Here is a 22,231-nt window from a genome sequence, read left to right as displayed (position 1 = left end):
ACCCTGTGGACCAATGTGCTCATATGACCCAGTGAGACAAGTCCCAGTGGCATGGTGATGTGGGGAGCTTGCTGAGTGCTGGTGTTGGTACAGGAAGGACAGGCAGTTAGGATAGGCAGGCCCAGGGTTAAAGATCCAGCTCAGGCATGGGAGACTAACCAGATTGGTGTGTCTAAAACGACACAATGGACATTCTGGATCGCACAACCAGAGTCCCATCTGGTGGGCAAGAAGAGCTCCATGGTGGGGGTCCTCAGAGAAGCAAAAGGTCTCAGGTGTACAGGATACTACCCATTCAGCAAATATGCATTAATGCCTACTCTGTGCAAAGGCATTGCTCTGGGAACCGCAGATTCAGGGGTCTCTAGGCAGACTGTGCATATCTCTGGAGCTTAAATTCAAATAGGGTGGCAAATAAGAATGTGAGCTCCATGAGGGCAGGAATCTTTGCTTATCTTGTTCACTGGATATCCCCAGCCCTTAGAAGAGCACCTCTAGTGCAAACATGGTGGGTGCTCACTAAAAATTATTTTATGAACAAAGTAAATCACTAAATAATAATTTCAGGTAGTAATAAGTGCCATGTGGTGGGTGGAGAATGACAAAATGAAAGGCTAGAGGGACTGTTTTTGAAAGAGTGACCTGAGAAGACTTCTGTGCATGGGGGAGAGAGAGGAAGAAATTATGTGCAGAGATCTGAATGAAGTGAAGAAATCTGGGGGGAAGTGTGTAGGCAGAGGGAACAGCGAGCGAAAAGAGAAGCCTTTGACGTAAGCTGAGCTTGGTGTGATAGAGGAACAGGAGGGCAGCCAGTTTGGCTGGCCTTGAGCTGGGCGGTAGGTATGGGGAGAGTGATACGAAATGAGATCAGTGGCAGGTGGGAGCCAGATCTTGTTGGCCATGATAAGGAGAGTGTGATTGGATACCAGTGGAGAGTTTGAGCAGAACGGTGATCATCTTTGTGCTTTACAATTATTTCTCTGGGTCCTGAGTGGAGAACAGACTTTAGAGGCAAGAACAGAATCAGTATAAACTGAAGGGGTCCAGGCAGGAGATATGGGCGTGACCTGGATTAGTGTGGGGATCATAGAATGATGTGAACGGGTCAGGCTCAGGATATATTTTGAAGGTTGTCCCTGCTGGATTGGGTCTGGGGTGTGAGCAGAAAGAGTCAAGGGTGAGCCCAGTGTTTTAGGCTGGGTGAATGGTGTTGCTGTTTACTGAGATGGGTGACATCTGGGGCTGGAGATAGTACCTTTGAGAGTCATCAGCCTGTGGATGGTATTTAAAAGCTATGAGACTGAGATTACTTAGGTAGAGAAAGGAGGGCTGTGTCGGATTTGGACAGAAAACGAGGCAAAGGGTGGGTTTTTTTCCATATAAAATCCCTTAGAAGTGAGTGAAGACACATGCTAATGAATATGGTATGACTTCATGGAATATGAATATGAATTACTCAAATGAGATAATGATATAAAAGTAGTAAAGCCTCACCTTATATAAAAAAAAAAAACTTGAAATACCCGAATCAAGAGAATTAGTTTTAGTTACATAATTTTAAATCAGGTCAGCTGAGTGAATTATAAACTGCATTTATGCAATTGGCACATGGCTTGCCTTTGGCTGGCAAGCAGAAGGTTCCAGCATCTTTTGCCATTAATAGCCTGTAAACTACACTGTTCTTTATCTGTACTGGAATTTCTGCAAGCCATTTTGATGACTAAGTTTAATTCACTGTTAATACATTTTGGATTTTTCATCCTATAACCATACCATCCAAAAGTTTGTGGTTTTATTTTGGAGGGGCGATGTGGGGGGGTAGAGAGAGAGAGGGCGAGAGGGAGAGGGAGAGAGGGAAGCAGGGGGAGAGAGAAAGAGAGAGAGAGAGAGAGAGAAAATATCTTAAAAGCAAGTTCCACGCCCAGCACAGAGCCTGATGAGGGGCTTGATCTCACAACCCTGAGATCATGACCTGAGCCAAAACCAAGAGTCAGATGCTTAACTGACTGAGCCACCCAGATGCCCTAAAAGTTCATTAGATGAAGGCTCACTAAAGTGAAAAAGCATGAAGGTCATTTCTTGTGCAATCAAAGTTAGATGTGCTAACATTGTGTGAAAAGGCCAAATGCCTTTTTTTGGTTTGTAGAACCACCATGTAGAAAATATTTAGAATATCTCTGAAATATCAAGGGTAAATGTTATAAGATAAAAAAAAGCAGCAAAAATATACCATGATGAAAAAAAATATATATATATACACCATGATGGTTGTAGGATAGAGAGGTGTTTCAGGTAGTACCCATATCCCTCAACTGTTGTTGACTGATGGGAGGTAATCGGTTCTGAATCACATACATTTTTATCTATTTGTGGGCTTTGGTCACAAAATGCAGCTGCTTCATATTGTATTTGTCCTCTAAGAGAAATCACCCCATTGAGCTTCCTGTACATTCTCTTTGGGTTCTTTAGTTTTTCCATTTTTACGCCACCTGGTGAGTTTCTTTAGTCTTGTAATCTCCAGGCCCCATAGACCTTTTTAACCTTCTCGAAGTCACCAAAGTTGGCTGGCCACCTCCCTGTCAGCCTGGACTTCATCTCTGGCCTCCCTGGTAAACCTCCCAGCTAAGCCCTCCCCAGAGGCTTTTCAGGGTCTTTTAGGAATCCGTTCTTTCTGGACACTGTCATTTTTCCTCCAGACCTAGTCTTTTCATGCCTTTTGTGGACAAAAGAATAAGAAACCCATGCAGCTGTTGAGGGCAGTGTGATAAGCAACTAGGTTCTAGGATGTGCTGTTTCAAATTGCTTGGGCAGTGGGTAGCCCTAACTTGTATCTTTATTTATTTTATTTTAATTTAATTTTTTAAAAAGTTATTTATTTATTCATGAGAGACATAGAGAGGCAGAGACATAGGCAGACTGAGAAACGGGTTCCTTGTGGGGAGCCCAATGTGGACTCGATTCCCAGACCTGGGATCACAACCTGAGCCTAAGGCAGGTGCTCAACCGCTGAGCCACCCAGGCGTCCCAACCTGCATCTTTATGTATTTCAAAGCCCTCATACTTCACTGAAAATATTCTCAATGGGACTTCTGGAGCATTTAATAAGCATTGATTATGTAGCATTCTCTACTCATAACCAATGGTTTATGGGAAAATGAAGGTTTCAGTGGAATGGTATTCATGATGAATTGACACCAACCCAGGGTTTGTCTTTTCTCATAGAGTGGAACTTAAATATGATTAAAAAGAATGAAATTTACTGACAGTCATGGGAAGAGGATTTCTCCTTGCCTGATTCCTTCTTAGTAAGTGCTTTTAGAAATTAAAAAAAAAAAAAAAAAAAAAAAAAAGCAAGCACCTTATCATATTGCCTGGAGACTGAGTAGTCAGGCATTAGAAAATGGTGGTGTTCTCAAGTTGCAAAGCAGAATGGTGCTTCAGTGCTTGTATGGTAGACCATCTCAGGAGGACATGTGGGAGAGAAATAGCCTTGTGGGGAGGGCAGTGGTGTAAGAAGGATGCTTGCCTTTCACTCTATACCCTTTTATACTTTAAAAAAAAAAAAAGAAAAGAAAAGATCCAAAGTGGAGTCACTTGTGCTAAGGCCCATGTCAGCAAACCAAGACTTAATACCTAGCCTAATTATGTAATCTTTAAGAGTCAATCTGGAATTACCTGGTCAGCACTAGTGAGGGAGGTAATCTGCGGGATAGACCCCTCTACCTCCCCCCACCCTCCCGAGGAAGGCAACCTTGCCTGGAACAGTCCACTCTTTACTAGGATAACTTCATTGCCCCACCTCCTTCTGCCTATAAAAATCTTTCATTTTGTCTAGTTCCTCAGAGCTCTTTTCTGCTACATGGGGCACTGCCCAATCTGTGAATCATTGGATAAAACCAGTAAGATCTTTGAACGTTCTCTGTTTTATATTTTAGCAACTTATGATTTTTTTTTTGTATCCTGTTTATGTATTAGCTTTAAAAAGCATGGAAAGGATCCCTTTGAGCTTTTTTTTTTTTTCCTTTGAGCTTTTAATACATGATCTAGAAAGCTTAAAGTTCCTTCATTACTCAGTTTTCTAAGTACTTGTTCAACGTGTATTTTGATTGAAGACTCTGCCTGTTGAGTGTCCATTGCCTTTATTCATTCTGAGGTTCCATGTTCATCAATAGGTTGGGACTGGGCTTCTTGAACTTGAATTTCAAATTTTGCATATATTTTGCATAAAATCAGTCCAGTTGCTTTCTTCCCTCCTTCCTTCCCTTCTTTGTAGAAAGGATTTAAGGCTGTTTCTGACTAATATTTTATTCAGCAGCTTTAGACAAATGTGAATTTGAAATGCAGTGGACTTGCCATGAATAATTTGTGAGCTACAAATTATTGCTGCTTCACCCAGACATCTCTCTGCCGCCCTTTAGAGCAAAGTATTGTTGCACTATGGAATAAGACACAGGATTTGGAATCCAGTAATTGATAGTTTCTAACCCCAGAGCTCAGTCCAATTTAAAAGCAACCTAAACTCATATTCCTTAAGAATCTCAGCTACTAAAGGGATATGCTTGACATGGAGTTTGCATGAGTTGTCACCTTTCTTTAAGTGAAGGAATTCAGGATTGTAATACCAATGTTGCCGGTCCCTATGCCTCTGTTGATTTGTGTGAGCTCTTGGGGGGCAGCTTCTGCAGAGGTCACTGTCTAAAAGTATCTCTCTGGGCTTGCTGTATTGGTTTGTGTTACCAGACTTTCATATGGCCACGTTTAGGCCAAAGTTATCATGTCCTGCAAAGAATGCTATCCATTTCTGTCAGCAGCAACATTTTTGAGGTATTGGTATTTCTCCAGGAGATTTACACATTTGATTCTGTACTTTTCAAACAGGAAGTTTTATCACATTTGTCTGCCACATGTGAAAACAAGATATTTTCTCCTTTTCTAGCCAGTGATTACAAATAAAGAGTGAGTAACCTCTTTTGCCTTTCTTTTTCCTCCCTGTCTTGGGGAAGTAAACATTAGATCGTACTTGTGGCCGTCACTAAAACGGAGAGCCCATCATCATCTCCTGTGATTACTGAACATCATGGGAAGAAATGATTCTCATCCCTCCACTGAGTAATTTGGACAAGGCACCATCTGATACCTACCTCTCCGTGTGGTGCCCTCATCCTGCAGTCTCCTGATCAACGAGGAGGTGACTCACTCTGTTTTCCTCCCTCAGAGAGATCTTCTCTGGTTTGCTGATTATGGCAGTGATTAAATAAAAGATGGTTCCTGCAGAGGTACACTTAAAAAAAAAATGACTACATTATTTGTGCTCGAACTTGCACAATTGAACTTTCACTATTATAATCAGGTATTAGTTCTTAGACATTTTTGGAAGAGAGATCAAGAAACCCCTCTAAGGTACATATGCACATACCTAATTGGCATATGTCATATGTTCACATTTTTAGGAGGTGACACCCAGTTGTCCTGCCTTCTTACTTAGTCATACAAACCATTAGCATATCCTTATAAAAGTGGTTCTGAGTGGCAGGTTACCTGCTCTGCATGACATTTCTTTTTTTTTTTTTTTAAGATTTTATTCATTTATTCATAAGAGACACACACACAGAGAGAGAGGCAGGGACAGAGGCAGAGACATAGGCAGAAGGAGAAGCAAGCTCCCTGCAGAGAGCCTGATGTGGGACTTGATCCCAGGACCCCGGGATCACGACCTGAGTCAAAGACAGATGCTCAACCACTAAGCCATCCAGGTGCCCCTCTGCAAGACATTTCTATTAGAGAAAGATTAAGATGATAGCTCTGTTCAAACCAGTCTAACTTCATTGAAATTTGCAACTGCCAGATTTGTCCCAATGTGGACTCAAAAGCTGGAAATACTCTTGTATTATTTTAATAAAAAAAGGTAAGTGGCACCTTTATCTTTTTTACTTTCTGACAACTAATTTCATGTTTTTCTCAAGTTCATTTATTCCTTCTTTCTGCCTCCCTCTTCAAGAGAAGAGTTATTATGGAGGAATATAGATTTAAAAAAAAGTGTAGAGATCAACCTTCGTTTTCCAACAAAGTTTGGGTTTCTAGATGTTGCATTTGTTTCCTGAGTTAATTACATTTATGGCATCATATCTGTTGTGGTAGGTTGCAAATTAGCTGCCCACAAAACACCAGTTTTAAGTTTTTGAAGTAAGTGGCCAGAATTTTAAAAGTCAGGAGATTTCACATAATTTGATTTCTAAATCCTCTTGACAATTAGACTATGTTGTAATATCGAGCTGTATTCTTGCATGGGAGCACCATGGGTAGAGTGAGAACCAGGGACTGTCCTCTCCTTGGAGGAGTGCAGGGGGCGGGGGGCATTCAGGTCCTAGTTTGCCGTAGTCTTCACACCACCCACTTGTTACCTGGTTGGCCCTCTCAGACTTTTGGTTTTGTAACCCATGATTAAGAATATCAGTTTAAAGCCCTATCTTGAAAAATCAGAGGATCTTGAGATTCAGCGAAACATCATTTTGGTATCTTCCTTTCTGAATAATGGAAGCATAAATTTAAAATGATAGGGAGAAAAATATTTGGGGCAGTGGAGTAGTGAAACCAATATTTTTTCCTTAAAGAGATTTGTGTGTTTTTAAATGGGAGGAAGGAAAGAAAGCAATAATGTAATTTTTAGAGCATCCTTTACAAATACCAAGTCATTATATTAGTTTTGAAGCGTATCATGTACTCTGCATAATATGGTTTGCCTGTAAAATTACCATGTTGGGAACATTTGTACAAATCTAATTATGTTTTCTCTTAAATATTTGCCTTTTTCTTCTTTCAAATAGAACTGAATTAGTGACCTTGAAGGAGCTGAACATTTTTTAATTTTTTTTTTCCCTTTTCCCCTTTATATAATAAGAACAAAACCTAAAACTGGAAGACAGAAGTCACCATTTTCATAGAATACAGTTGTTAGTTTTTGAGCCCTGGTACCTTCCAAAGTAACTAGTAGGTTACAGGAAAGGAACTTCACACAAACATGATGAAGCAACAAGCCAACCTAAAACTTTAATAACCATGTGATTTTAATCTGAACCATTCTCATTTTATGAGCTTTGTGACAGGCAGTTTGTTTCTTCTAATAATGCCTTTTTTCCTCTTAAAATTATTCTTGTAACCTTCTGAAAACAAAATGCTATCCAGGATACAGTGTCTCTGTGTTTCAGCTTTCTGGTTTTAGAGTGTGAGCCCATCACTCCATCACAGAGGAGCCTGGTGTCCTCACCCTGGCCCCCTGCCGCTTACCTTAGAACCACCTCCCCTCCCTGGGCTTCATTTGTTTCTTGTATTAAATGAGATCGTATTTGGGTTTCTCTCAAAGGCTGTCTAGAATTCTCTTGCTCTGTCACATGTAGCACACTCTCAGTTCTGGGCATGAGTTTTGGGAAACTCTGGTGTACTGGCCACGTAATAGGTTCTGTGGGGCTTAGAAGAGCGGAGTCTCAGTGGAGAAGTGTTCCTCGTGTCATCATGAATTCCTCGTGGTTGCCTCTAATATCCATGGGAGAGCTAAGGGTAATGAAATCTGTACTCCGTAAGCTTGTGGCACGACCCCGCACTCACCACACTTGGAGAGAACTTGGTAGCTCTGCTTTGTGGATGGGGCAGAAATGAACTAAGAAGGAGGATTTTTGGGCAGCCCTGGTGGCTCAGTGGTTTAGCGCCGCCTTCAACCCAGGGCGTGATCCTGGAGACCCGGGATTGAGTCCCGCGTCGGGCTCCCTGCATGGAGCCTGCTTCTCCTTCTGCCTGTGTCTCTGCCTCTCTCTCAACCTCTCTCTCTCTCTCTGTCTCTCATGAACAAATAAAATCTTAAAAAAAAAAAAAAAAAGGATTTTTATCTTCTTGCCATTCTGTAGGATGTTTCTGATCATTGGTGCTCCCAGGTGTGTAAGTGGATCCATGTTCACTGGTTGGACTGTCACAACACTTGAATTGGACAGCCCTGGGTCATACTTTTCCTTTATGTCCTTGTGGCAGGTACATACCTCTTGGCCCCTGTGTGGCAAAACTCTTGACCAGAACAAAAAATAAATGCCCAGCAGAGAGGCTTTAACAGAATAAACGATACATGTTTTAGAACATGATCAACACAGGATGGTGCCACAGAGGCTGCTGTGTTTTTTGTTAGGCCTGTGTTCACAGTTGGCTGAGAGTGTGGTCTGCTTCTTTTTATTGGCTGACCACTTATAATGACACAAAGAGCATGGAAATATAAATATATATACATATATACACGTACAACATATGTGATATATATTAAACGTGTATGTATTTTATATTAAATATATTGGTGTATTTTAGGAAATTTCAGAAATAAATGGCACTTCAATGATTCTGTGCTGCTTAGGGGGGTGCTAAATGGGCTGTGTCTGTAGGGGCCCAGCAGGGACCAGAGTCTAGGCTTGCAAGGGCCTTGGGATTGTTTTAAAAGGCTCTTGGCAGATCCTAGGCTACATTCTTGGTTCACATGCCTGAAGGTACTGTGGATTTTGCACTCTTGAGATTGTCTCTTCAACATCAGATTTCTTTCTTCCTCTTTCTTTCTTTTCTTTTCTTTTCTTTTCTTTTCTTTTCTTTTCTTTTCTTTTCTTTTCTTTTTTCTTTTCTTTTCTTTCTTTTCTTCTTTCATGAGAGATACACAGAGAGAGGCAGAGACATAAGCAGAGGGAGAAGCAGGCTCCCTGAAGGGAACCCAATGTGAGACTCGATCCTGGGCCTCCAGGATCACGCCTGAGCCAAAGGCAGACACTCAACCACCGAGCCACTCACATGTCCCAGACTCACTGATTTCTTTATTGGTTTATTCAGACAACAGCTCTGGAGTAGCTGATACTTATGTAATGTTGTTTGGCATATGGAGTGTATCTATGTACCTTATCCCACTTAGATGTGTTCATTTCAGAGTCCAATCAGATGCATGGGCAATAGCCTGCATTGGTTGATGACTGTGGTTTTTGTTTCTTAATAGAGTCTTTTTACTTTCTTTTGTTCTTGTGAGCAGATATACCCACAGCTTGGCCTGGGCTATTTAGAAAGGACATTGGGACAGGTGGACAGAAGGGTTGCTACATGAGCTGGGTTTGGACAGTCATGCCCAGGAACGGACGAGGTAGGAGTCTTCTGCTGAGCATGAGTGGGGTGGGTGGGATGCGCTTGTGGCTCTGAGGAAGATGGAAACTATTTGGAACAGCTGCCATGGGCTGGGCATTAGGGGCTGAGTGAGAGCTGGGAGCAAGGCCTGAGATGAGAGCGCCTGGGAGAAAGCCGTGGTGGATAGCAGGTGTGGCCTGGCTGTGTGACTCAGGGATAAAGGGAGAGGCTTGAGGTGGGGAGGGATTGGACTGTTGCTTGATGGTTGACCGGATATAGGCATACCCCAACCCTGAGACTGTGGCCATACTGGGAGCTGTAGAGGTAGAGAGCAGAGAAGTTGTGAGGGGACCTGGAGGTGCTGGGCAGTAGCTCTTCTTAGCATGGCATGTAAGGCCCTTTACCTCTACATTCCTCCCACTGTGCATGCCCTGTTGGGCCACTCCTGTGTGCTTTTATATATATTATACTCCCCGGCCAAATTCTTCCCTCCTCCAAGCACTGGCCCAGTCATCATTGCTAGGAAGCTGTTCCAGCTTGCACTCTGCTCCAGTCTCTGCTGGGTCAACTGACCCTTCGCCCTGTCCACATGTCTCTTCCATGGTGCTGTAGAGAGTTGTTTACAGGCTGCTGGGATCTGTGGATCGATTGGTTTCTTGAGTACAGGACTGTCCTAGTACCTAGACATACAAAATGCATTCCAAAAATGTTTGCTGAATGGAGGAACAACTGCTATGTTGCAAGATTAGTTTATAACCGAATATAGACCTGGAGGAAAACTATAAGATCAGCTTGTCCAACTTATTCTTATGGTTCATGGAGAACTGAAACCCAAAGAGGTTGAGTGCCTGAGCTGATGTCATCACTGCTTGCTCAAGGCAGAGCTAGGTAGGACTCAGACTCACCTCCTCTGACTCCAAATGCCGTCCGTGTTCTTTGCACTGCACCATGGCATTTTCCAAATGTGTCTGTGCATGACCTCTAAGCGCGTGAAGATGGCAGGCCTCTGCCGAGCGCGTGCTTACAGCCTCATGTCACTGTTCGTAGGGGTGTGTTATCTCATTTTTCTCCTAGGGAGGAAAACCGTGTCCTGACAACCCAAGGAACTTTTCCTCTGCATTGTGCCAGGTTTACAACAGCCCTTACCTCACTGCTTCCCCTTCCCTTTCCGGGTTTGTCCTGGTTTATCTTTGGCGAGGGCAAGCATCAGCAACTGTTTCTAAGTAAATAGAGGAATTGCAGATTCAGGGTTTGTGGTTTCCAGCTTTTGGTGCTTTCGCCTGTCCCCTCCTGGCTGCTGTCTTTGCTGCTTCTGTCTCCCAAGTTGCCCTGATTTAGCACATATCGAAGACTGGTAGGGCACAGTGGGAGTCTCCTCCTTGGAGCAGGCAGAACGGACAGAGCTCTGAAAAAGGAAAGCCTTCAGAGAATGAGAGTGGGCCTAGGTCTGAACCATTCTGTATCAGAAACCTAAGGTATCTGTTGGTTTCCAGACCCATCCTTGGAGAGTGGGATAAGTTTGGGGGTACCTAGAAATGTTTGTTGTATATTTTCCATCTCCAGAACTTATCTTTGAGCTTTTGGATCATATTTAATGTTTAGAATGTCCTGTCAAGGGTTAAAGTCTCAGTGTGACAGAGGGTGGGGTGTGGCTAGTTCTCTTACTGCCTATTCATGGATGACGCAGTTTTGTGAGGTTGGTTCCAGTTCACTGCAGATCATCTCAACTCCCTGCCCATCACCCTTGGTCTGAAGTACCTCAGGGTCAGTTGCAGGACTAGTAAGTCCACTCAGTCAGTGCTGGGGGTGGGGGTGACTGTTTTGAACCTTTGGGCTCCTCTGTAAATTGACCAAACAATATATGGCAACAATTGCCACTTTTGGGGAAAAATGCTTTGGAGACCAGGGTCTTCAGATTTTTAATTTTTTATATTTATTTAGGGAGCTCTGCAGTGTTGTTCTCCCTTAGCACTTCCATATTCCTCTTTTCTTTTTTTTCTTTTCTTCTCTCTTCTTTCTTCCTTCTTTCTTCCTTCTTCTCTTCTTCTCTTCTTCTCTTCTTCTCTTCTTCTCTTCTTCTCTTCTTCTCTTCTTCTCTTCTTTCTTCTTTCTTCTTTCTTCTTCCACTGCCCCCTTTAGCTCAGAAATCCTGTGGCTTGGAAACAAGTCCAGTGTCTTTGGTTTTATAGGGCTTCTGAAGCCACTGTGGACCTTCTTGGCTCCCAGCCACTAGGGGGCCTGTTTCTGATTCTCCCTGGGCTGGTCTTGAGTTCCAGGTATTTGAGCTGGAAGTACATGAGCCAAGGATTTGAATTGCATCAGGAAGTATTTTGATTTGCTGTATTTTCTGCTTGGCATCTACTCATTTCCTTCAGGGACATCCCCTTCCTTGGGAAAAATAACTCCAAAGATGCTTGTTTGACCAATGAGCTAATAAGAAGGCACTTCCCTTTAGGGAATCTTGGTTTGTCAGTCACAGGTCACTGGGTGAGAAGGGCACCAAATGTAGAATGCTCCTGACATCTGCTCCTCCTTGACCCACCCTGCCAGCAGTGGTTCATGTGCTGGCCAGTAAGTTTGAGAATGGCATTCCTGGGGCAGAACCAGCTTTGACTATAGCAGACCAGAAAGTATTTCTAAGGTGTCAGTCGTCACACTGCTGGTATCTCCTCAAGGTACCCTAAGTAGTGGCTTCTCTGAACCCCAACCCTGAGCTCTCATCCAGGTGTGTGTAATCTTTCTCTGTAGTTATGAATGAGAGCATTAGAAGGGGCTCTGCTGGGGTCCCAGAACTGTGTTGGGATCTCATCTGGAAGCTCTCTGAGGATCATCACAAGGACCCTCCTACGGTTAAACTTGACTGCTCTTCCCAAGAACCACTTCAGGCTCTAGGTTTGTGTGAAGCATGTGGTCAGCCGAAGTACTACCTTCTAGTCCTCCTCCCCAGTTTTCCCCCAGGAATAGGTAGGCTTCACAGGTATTCATCATAAATCTCATCTTGTTAGATTCGATTCATCTCACAACCTACAAGGAACTCTTCATAGCCAGCCTTTGTCCTGTAACAAGGTGACGAGCCCTCCCTCGTATATATTGCCTCTAGATACAAGTTGTTGACTCAAATGTACAAGACAAGACTGAGTCTGCATGTCTACAGACTGGTGGCTCATTCATCTCTATACTGATCTGCCTCATTACTCGTATTCACATTTGTAAAATATCCTTGAACTGTTAAAGCCTGGTTCAAGGAAAGTTATGCTCATCTGAACTATCAGCCTTATAAATCTAACAAACAAGGGAATTGGTCAATCTGATATTTACAGTGAACCTCTGTCTGTTTTTGGTGATTGTCACTCTTACGTGGGTATTCACCTGTTTAATACTCCAGGCTAGAATTTTGCTGGTCACTAATGCCAAGCCTCTTGGCATATACTTCTAGAAATATATATGTTCTTCCTTTTGTTAATTATTTAGTTCCCGATCTTTGAACACCATTCCTTTCTTTGACGCTTCTGAAGGACTCCTGACAGTGATTCATCTATGACATGTGTCCATACTTTGGCTGTCTGTGGATGTGATTCATCTGAGCCTAGAAACCTGACTTGACTTAAAGTGGTTCTGGCTTTCTCAGCTCCACACCTGTCTTCCGCTTTAGGGATTTCTTACCAGAGTATGAAGAACATTCCCTCAGCACAGGCGAGGAGCTGCCTTTCTTCCCTGCTCTCTGTAACATTACACTGGGCTGCTCCAAGCAGGCCTATACTTCTTTGCTTTCCTTGTCACTCCGATCGTAGCTTTGCAAACAAACCAACAAACAGAAATCTACCCCGATGGTTATTCACATTTCTCACATGTTTTAACTCATCCTGGACGTTAGCCTTTTGGACCTTCTTCTGACTGATAAATGCTACTGTCATTTGTTCAGCCTCAACTCTGTTCTCCTGTGGCCCAGACATGCAAATAGAGCATTCCATGCTAGGAGTGCTTTGCAGCCGTTTAAAGGACTTTCCAGGGCCGTCTGGCTGTGGTTCTCCCCGGCTTCTTCGGACTGGGAGAGTTTTTCTCCAAGTTCAGATAGCCTCTGCCTCCCTGTTTGCCTTCCCAAAACTTCTCACGTGACGTCGTGTTCTCTCTAATTTTAAATAGTGACTGGCTCCCTGGGCTGCCTGGTACATAACCACACAAGGCTGAGTTAGTCACTCAGGACCGGTGTCAGCCATGTTGACCGCCCAGAACTTGTATTCCCACCCTGACTCCCCAAGAGACCAGCTCTTCCAGAACTCCCACCCAGGGCAGGACTGGGCTGGGTCCACTGATGCGTCTGCCAGAGTTGAATTCTCAAGGAGCATGTGGGCCTCTCCCTGAGCTGAGGCAAAAGACCAAGGCTGCCCCAGCCCCTGGGTCAGAGAGCCAAAGGAAGGGAATAGTCCAGGGGTGGGCCAGCGGAGCAAACGGGCTGGCTGAGCTGTAGGAGGGACATCTGAGGGAAGCTGGAAAGTTTGCTTGATAACTATAACTATATAACTATAACTCTGAGGACTCTAATCCAGGCGGGCAGGGGACAGCAACAGGGCGTTCCACTTTTTTGTAAGAGGAACTCAGAATTGGGAGCATGCCCTCTGAGTTGCCATCCTATTTTGGGATGAGTAAGTCAAGGAGCAGCTCTATCCTGGAGCCTGGAAGTGCTTCACATTTCCTCGTTTTAGACTTGCCATTCCTATAGAGAAAAGCATCTTAACTTCATTACAGATTCTGGATCAGTAAGACTCAGGCTGGGTGGAAATTTATTTCTTTACTGTCTATGGACAAGGATTTACTGAGAAAAATCTCAGTTAAGGAATGTTGGTTTAGGGAGAGCTTTTTAGAGGACCCACTTTAGGAATGTGCATTTGCATACAAACAATGAAAGTGCTAATTAAAATGATTCTCACATAGTCATTTTTGCAGTGCAGGGACTGCTGCTTGGCAACACTTGTATAGTGAAATGAGTGTACTTGGAAATAAAGTATTGCTCCTTTCATCCATCTAACCAACTAAGACATATTGAGCATCTTCTGTTTGCAGGGAACTGGGCTAGAACCAGGGGGTTGGGCATGGAAAGGTCAAGAGTACAAAACCTGATGTTTGTCCTCTAGGGTGACTGACCGACCAAGGGGTTTCCTGGGACATGAGACTATTAGCAAAGTCCAGGGAGAACTGGGGTGATCAGTGGCACTACCTCAGAAGTTGAAAGATTAGTAGGAATTAACAAAGTACCTAAAATGTTCTATGTGTTGATAGAGACCACACCTGTTCACACTGTTTTAAAAATTGTCTGTTTTCTGCCATTAGGGTTTTTCTCCGTCCAAATTGAGTATTCAGCTTCCCTTTTGAAACTACATACTAACGTTGAAAGTATTTCTGTCATCATCATCCTCCTTATTGGCATCAGCTATCACAGGGCACCTGCTGTGTGCAGGGCTCTGGGCTTTGCTGTGTAAGGTGGGGCTGCTTTAGCATTGAGGTGCTGTGAAAGCCAGCTCCTGAGGGGACACCACTACCAACTCCTTGCCTTTTTAAAAAAAAAAGTCTTAGGGCACAGAAGGTGCAGAGTAAATATTTATGGATCAAAGCTTATTAGCTTTGCGGTTAAGCGTGCGGAGTCTAGAGTCACATTGACTCAGTTTCAAATTCTGTCTGCCATGTACTCGCTTTATGATTTTGGCTTGCTTGCAACTTCACCTCTGAGCCTCACGGTTCTCATTTGTGGAATCGGAATTAATACAAGGGGTTTATTATAATATGTCATCATCATCATAACAAATACGATAGGCTGTGTAGTATAGCGTATGATAGAACATACTCTGGACTCAGACTGCCGAAGTTCAGATCCCACTCCATAATTATGTGACCACAGCAAGTTACTGAGCCTCTCTGGGCTTTAGTTTTCTTATCTATGCAATGGAGATAATCCTAGTACCTATATCAGTGGATTGTTAAAAGTTAAGACTTGCACGTGAGTCCGTGAATCTTCTAAGAGGGTAAGTTAGTATGACAGCATTCCAGGCAGCTCCTGCCTGCAGTTTTGGCAAAGTAAAGCCATTGTTTGGGTCTCAGCGTTCAGTGAAAATTCCGATGTAATCTCAGGCCTTATTTTTAACCCTGCCCGCCCTCATTTCCCCTATTCTGATACATGATCATGTATGTCTAAATGCTGTATATACATGTGTATCTTAGAAAATGTACAGTTCATACACCACCTTGTGCCTGGCATGTCGTGTTACATAAACATTTGCTAAATTTTTTAAACTATTTTTATTTTTTTAGATTTTATTTCTTTATTTATGAGAGACAGAGGCAGAGACATAGGCAGAGGGAGAAGTAGGCTCCCTGCAGGGAGCCCCATGCAGGACTTGGTCCCAAGACCCCAGGACCACGCCCTGAACCAAAGGCAGATGCTCAACCATTGAGCCACCCTGGTGTCCCACGTTTGCTGAATTTTATAAACTATAAAACTTACTTTATTTTGGTTATTCTAGAATTGCTGTGAGTTTAGACAGCGCTGATGTTACTCCCTTGTTGTCTATTTGCTGTTACATTTGAGGGGCAGAAATGAGAATCTGGTGGGTTAAATGGTTTGCTGAAGGGAACCTGCCTAGTAAATGTTGAAAGTGAAAGTGGGCCTAAAATCCATGGTGTTTGCGATAAAAAGATACCAGTATACCCATGCACGTCAATCAAGAGCATATGGGTGTGCACAAAAACATTAAACGTGTGATATAGTAAACCTAATGATAAGTGGATAGTGTATTGACTTCTGTACCCACTGCTTTTGCTCAAATGTGCCACAATCCCCTGGCATTCTGCTGACTGATGCCTTCTGTGAATTACAGCATTGGGCTTGTACCCTCTGGTCGGGTTTCTGAAGATTACTAAGGTTGCCAGTTTAAACCTCATCCAGGGGCATCTGGGTGGCTCAGTGGTTGAGCGTCTGCCTTTGGCTCAGGTAGTGATCCCGGGGTCCTGGGATCGAGTCTCTCATCGGGCTCCCTGCAGGGAGCCTGCTTCTCCCTCAGTGTATGTGTCTGCCTCTCTCTGTGTGTCTCTCATGAATAAATAAAATCTTAAAAAAATAAAAATAAAAAATAAACCTCTTCCAGATTCTAACTGCCTACTCTGGTTGGACTCCCTTTGGAGACCAAAAGATCTTACTGTATTTAGGTACCTTATATCAGAGCCCCTTTGAGGAGCTGTTTCATTGAGGGGGAAGCCCAGGCTAAATAGGAACACCCTCCTCCCCCTGCCTTTGTATTTGATAGTGACATTCTTCACTTCTTATAAGAAACTGGATTATGAAAGGGATGTATCAAGGAACGGGAACATAGGCTTAAAACATTTGCATTTGCCAGTCTCTCATCACTTAAGCAGATATCCTTAGGTTAAAATATGTTCACGTGTGTTCATGAACACGGACACTTAAAAAAGTGCTGCAGTGTCGGGTTAAAATATAAATATTCTATATGAGCAGTGAAAGGTGGTTTAGTACTTAAGTCCTATTTTTGAGCTCTGGAATTCAATTCCTTCCTGTTACCAGCTGAACCTGGGGCTGATGTATTAGATGAAAATATAGTCCTATCTTCAAACGTGGACAACAGGACATTCTGTCCTCCAAATTTCAGCTTTTGAATCGGGTGTTGCAGGAAACTTGGCACCCTCTCTTTCTTTTCAAAATAATAAACAGAGATGATGTGGCCTCAGGTTTCATCTGATGGGGCTTAGATGCTCTTGCCTCATAAAGGCTGATTCATAGACAAATGGGAACTAATTATAGTAACTTAAAAATAATGTCCCCATTTAAATTTGGCAAGACAAGATGCCTTGCATGTTTTGTAGGACATGAGAGACTCCGTTTCTTTAGTGGCATGGAGGTGACATACCCATTGCTATTTTAACCACACAGTGGTTGTGCTGGGTCACTACCTGTCTTCTTTATTTTTTTAGGGAGTTTTCATGCTCTCTCATGTACACCCCATGCACAAACATTGAAATACCTCTTACTACCATCTACACAGGAAATTCTTTCGTGCTGTTTATCCATTGCATTTTTTAAGAAGCAAGTGTCTGAATTGAAGAAAGTGGATGGCATTTTTTTTTAAAGATTTTATTTATTTATGAGAGAGAGAGTACCAGCAAGGGGGGGAGGCAGAGGGAGAGGGGGAAGCAGGCTCTCCACTGGGAGCCTGACTTGAGCTTGATCCCAGAATCCTGGAATCATGACCTGAGCCGAAGGCAGACACCCAACTATCTGAGCCACCCAGGAACCCCTAGATGGCATTTTTTTTTCAAGATTTATTTATTTATGATAGACATAGAGAGAGAGAGGCAGAGACACAGGAGGAGGGAGAAGCAGGCTCCATGCCGGGAGCCCAACACGGGACTTGATCCCGGGACTCCAGGATCACGCCCTGGGCCAAAGGCAGGCACTAAACCGCTGAGCCACCCAGGGATCCCTGGATGGCATTTTTAATTTATTTTTTAGCTCTAACTATTTCAGAATTTCTATTATGAAAAATTATTTGGTGAAATGAATAGAGAATTGTCACAGGGTGTTCTGGTCACTTCTCACCCTCCAACTCAGAATTAGGTTGGAAGACCTTCTACAGCGATTTTCTTCAAATACTTTGTGTCTTTGAATTTGCTTTAAATAAGTAGGTAATACATGATCATGTTCAGAATTCAAAAATCAGAAAAATATTTGTGACAAAAAGTAAATCTTTCCCCTCTCTCTGTCTCTCTCTCGATTCCTGTATCCAGCCCTCTCTTCAGAAGCAATGCTGAGCACAGGTTTCTTATAAACTATGCTGGAGATTTTTCTCAGCCTCTGTAAATCTGTATGTCTATTTTCTTCATACAGATGACTTTATACTATTCATAGTGTTTTGAACTTGTTTTTCTATTTTACCATAATCTTAGAAATAATTCCATCTCTGGGCAGCCCCGGTGGCTCAGCGGTTTAGCACCGCCTTCAGCCCAGGGTGTGATCCTGGAGACCCAGGATCGGGTCCCACATTGGGCTTCCTGCGTGGAGCCTGCTTCTCCCTCTGCCTCTGTCTGTCCCCCCCGCCCCTCTGTTTCTCTCATGAATAAATAAATAAAATCTTAAAAAAAAAAAAAGAATTCCATCTCACATTTTGAGCTACCTCATGGTCTTTACCAATTTTGTTTATGGTGAGTAGATGTGTCAGAGCACATAAACAGTAGTCTGTGAGTAGTATTTAGTCTGTTTTCCTCTTTTGCTACTAAAATCATGGAATACTGACAATCTCATACATCTGCCATAGGATAGGCACTGCCTCTCAGTGGTTATTGAGGTGGGCTTTAGAGCCCAAGGGCCTGGGGTTAAGTCTTAGTTTCTCCATTTACTGTTGAACTCTATGGTCTTGGCCAGTTACTTCTTTCTGGGCCTCAGTTTCATCATTTCTAAGATAGATTTGTCTTTGTGGCAGGCTGTGATAATTAAAAAAAACCTTAGTCTTACAGACAAGCTAATAGACAAGCTGATAGAAAGCTTATAGACAGTGCCAGGCATGCCAACAGATGTCTAGTGATATTATTTTACATGATGTGGAAACATCTGAATTTGAAGATGTACTTATCTCTGTATGTTTCTGAACCACTAGTAATACACAGTTTTTGATTGTGTGGGTTCTGTCTCCTAAATTTACTAAAAGGCCATGGTGTTCCTCCCCTTCCCCATTTCTTTGTGTACATCCTGGAGGAGAAAAGGAAAGATTGTATTTCTGGACTCTCTACTCATGTGTCCAGACCCCTTCAAAGGCATAAAATATATTGCCCATGGTGATAAAATTTCACCCATCCATAACTAGCTTAGAATTTTATGATACTAAAATATCATTTAAGCAAATACCTTGTGTGTGTGTATGTGTAGGACTCATTTATTTAATGATTTCACCATATTTGAAATTATAAATCTTTGGCAAAGACTGGAGAGTATACTGACCCTGGTTTAGTTAACGTCAGTGGAAGGTACAAGGTCTTATGTCACCTGTAAATCTTACGTCATAGAAGACCACCACTTCTGGATGCAGACAAACCAAAGCTAAAGTCCCCATGTTGGTGTCTGCCAGCTGTTTGATCTTCTCCTTGCAAGGCATTGTAAATGAAGACATCCATCCATCTCATAGGACTTTGAGGATGATAGGAGGGGTAGGTAAAGGACCCAATGGTGTATGGCACAGAGCAGGTGCTCACGAATCATCAGTACTTTCCCCTTACTGTCCTGCATCCCACTGCCTCCTGCCATCAGCACAGTGCCTTGGCAGTAGCCTCTTCCACCTAAACCCAGTGTTCTTCATCTCCACTCTCCTCCTGACTTGCTCTATGATGAACCAGTGTGCTTTCTTTGCTTCAGCTGGAAGGGCAGTTGATATCTCAGTGATTCTCAGTAGCATTTTACCTTATGTTAACTAGTTTTCAGTGGACACCAGCAAGTGAGTGAGTGAGAGTCAGGCTTGTCATTTACCCGCCCTAGTGAGGTCATTACTGTTTGAAAGCAGTAGCTAGCAACAACATTGTGGGATTGCAATTAGGGGCCATGGTGAGTTATATGCTAGTTCCTGAAGTGATCATAGAGAATGGTATTTTCATTCTTGGCTATTTCTTTTGAGAAACTTTGCTATAGTCAACTTTTAAAAATTGTTTTCCTGGATCACTTTTTTGGGGGTGGGGGTACGTATCGGGGAGATGTCTTGAAAATGCTTCACTTCATCAAAGCTCCATTAGAAGGCACTTGCAGGAGGACTGTTTTAACTGTTTTATACCCACTTCCCAAGAAAAGCATGAGCCAGCTGGTTTATAGACTTAGTGACTAGCTTTGGTTGGCCCTTGGTTTAATGTTTTAGAGGTGGGCTGCTGGGGACCCAAGCAGGGGTAGTGAAGCTACCACTGGAAAGGGAGCAGAAGACCTTTGCTAGATCCTCCAAATCACTTCTTGGGAGGGGAGCTGCTTTCTTTTGCATGGAGTGTTTTGTCTAAATTTTTGAAATAGCAGTCACACCCATATTCAAATGTGAGAACCAGGGTGCTCTCCAAAGACATGCACAGCCAGGTCCCTTCCATTCTGCAAACAAATATTTGGATAATAGGAACCATTGTTGCCACTGGGAATGCTCTTCCCAATTATCTTTTTTTTTTTTTTTTTTAAACCTACTCAGGCTTTCCTATCCTTTCACATCTAGGTAATTCCCACTGTCCAGTTTTTTAGTTTTTTGACTCTGGGCTGTTTGGCTATTTGTTAGTTGAACTGGTAGTTTATTAACCTTGTCGCTAGGCTCTTTCCTGTGTCGATGCCTTGGCTTCCCCGCCAGGTCTTCCCTCCTCAGGCAGCTCCTGTGCCACTGTAGATGGTGGGCAGAGCAGGGGTTCTCAAAACGGGCTTCCCTCCTATAACCGCAACCCCCACACACTCTTCGAAACACACACCAGACCCACCAAATGAGACAGTCCGTGGGCAGGGCTCAGCAGTCTGCCACTTAACAATCACTCCTGGCTATCCACTGGGATGAAGTTAGAGACCCTCTGGTACCGTGAGAAGGACTGGGGTTTGGGGGTCGGAGATGCCACCTCTTCTATTTACTAGCTGACCTTAGGGAAGGGAGATTTTCTGTTTCTCTTCTCCTGTTCCAGGGGTAGTTTGTAGAAATTTGTTCTGCAGGATGTTAATGGGTGCCCCGGAGGGAGGAGGGGTAAGCAAATAGTTCCATGGGCAAATATATTAACAGAATGCTGCTTTAGTCCATTTCAACAGGATTCCTCATGGCCAGACTTCTCAGATACCTAAATATTTCACTGAAGGTCACTGAGAGTCGCCATGGAAAGATGTTGTGAATGTGTCAGATTCTAGAACATCTTTTCTGCTGTATGTTAGCTTTTCTGGCAACAGGGTTTTGTGGAGCATGTTTTGGGAGTTGCTGGCCTACGTGATGTGGAAGGGTCCTGTTAGCCTTGTGATTTTACAACCCTGTTAACAAATGTGAAACTCTGAAACTTCAAACATAGGGTAAATCAGACATGATGCCAGAATTTATAATTTGGGTAAACCAGACTTACACAACAACTTGAGCATTGGAACAAAATGGAAGTAGCTAAACATTGAAGAATAAAAGGTTATATATTTTTAAAGCAGTGAGTTTTTCTTAGATAGAAAACCATAAATACTAGGGGAGAAGAGGGGAAGACAAGGAAAATGTCACTTACTGAGCATATTTGGAGTCCTGGCAGGAATCCTATGGCACATTCAAATCAGGTAATTTAAGGAGATTTAAATAAAGCAACTATTTATAAAAGATGTAGGCAGAGTTTGGTTAAAGCAACAATGGTTGACGCAGGACTTATCCCTCTGTATATGCAAGGTTTTTCACCTATCCAGTCCTCATAATCACCCCAAAGTTAGGTTTTATTATTTCATGCTTTGTAGAAGAGGAAAGTGAAGTTCAAAGAGGCAGAGGAAGTCACCCTTGGATGTTAGCTGAGGAATGGAGGCACAGTTCTAACTGCTCTGTCAGATTCCCCACACTTTCCCCACACTTTTCTTTAGTGGAATATCCTCTTTCCCTCTATCTTTCTCTGTGTGATGAGGCTGAAAACACTGCTCTCCAGAAGCTCGTGTCCTGAACCAGATGTGTTGCTCTGAGCAATCCAAGACAGGAGAAGATAGTACATTAGACAAATACGTAAATTAACAGAAGTGTGCAGCCTCTGTAAATGAGGGAGAAAGAAAGGCGGTCAGCATGTAGTTCCCGTGTCCAGGTGGGTTGGGGCTGTGAAAATCTGTCATCCATCCTTTTTTAGGGGGCTCGGTCCCACTCTAGAAAATATTTTTGGAAGGATATAGGAGCCATTTGAAGGGCATGAATGAGGCAGCTTAGCTTGTTGGGGCTGGGACAAGGTAGAGGGAAACTTTTGAGACATATGGCACAACTTGGGAAGGCTTTGTTATGGGAGTAGCATGAGAGTGCTCTATTCCTAGGCGCCTCCACCAGATGGAAATGGTGCTGGTGGTAGGAGATGGGCAAGCATATGGGAGATGGAAGAGGTCATGGTG

At 43.1% G+C, this 22,231-nt stretch overlaps 1 protein-coding gene across 50 annotated transcripts in view; it reads left to right on the top strand.

Annotated features, from left to right (window-relative positions):
• SORBS1 (sorbin and SH3 domain containing 1) overlaps positions 1 to 22,231 on the top strand; it is a 229,066-nt gene that overhangs the window by 63,491 nt on the left and 143,344 nt on the right. For 2 of the 50 annotated variants that reach the window (XM_038578246.1, XM_038578248.1), the window contains exons 4-5: positions 3,223 to 3,305; positions 5,004 to 5,188. The exons of 47 other annotated variants lie outside the window; for them this stretch is intronic. The gene's annotated coding sequence lies outside the window, so the exon portion shown is untranslated. The remainder of the gene's footprint in view (positions 1 to 3,222; positions 3,306 to 5,003; positions 5,189 to 22,231) is intronic. One more of the 50 variants, XM_038578249.1, reaches the window with a different exon arrangement.

The sequence above is a fragment of the Canis lupus genome, chromosome 28, assembly GCF_011100685.1.
Source record: "Canis lupus familiaris isolate Mischka breed German Shepherd chromosome 28, alternate assembly UU_Cfam_GSD_1.0, whole genome shotgun sequence".
Taxonomy (NCBI): domain Eukaryota; kingdom Metazoa; phylum Chordata; class Mammalia; order Carnivora; family Canidae; genus Canis; species Canis lupus.
The sequence above is the reverse complement of the archived record's forward strand: the minus strand, read 5'-3'. Positions and strand labels throughout refer to the sequence as shown.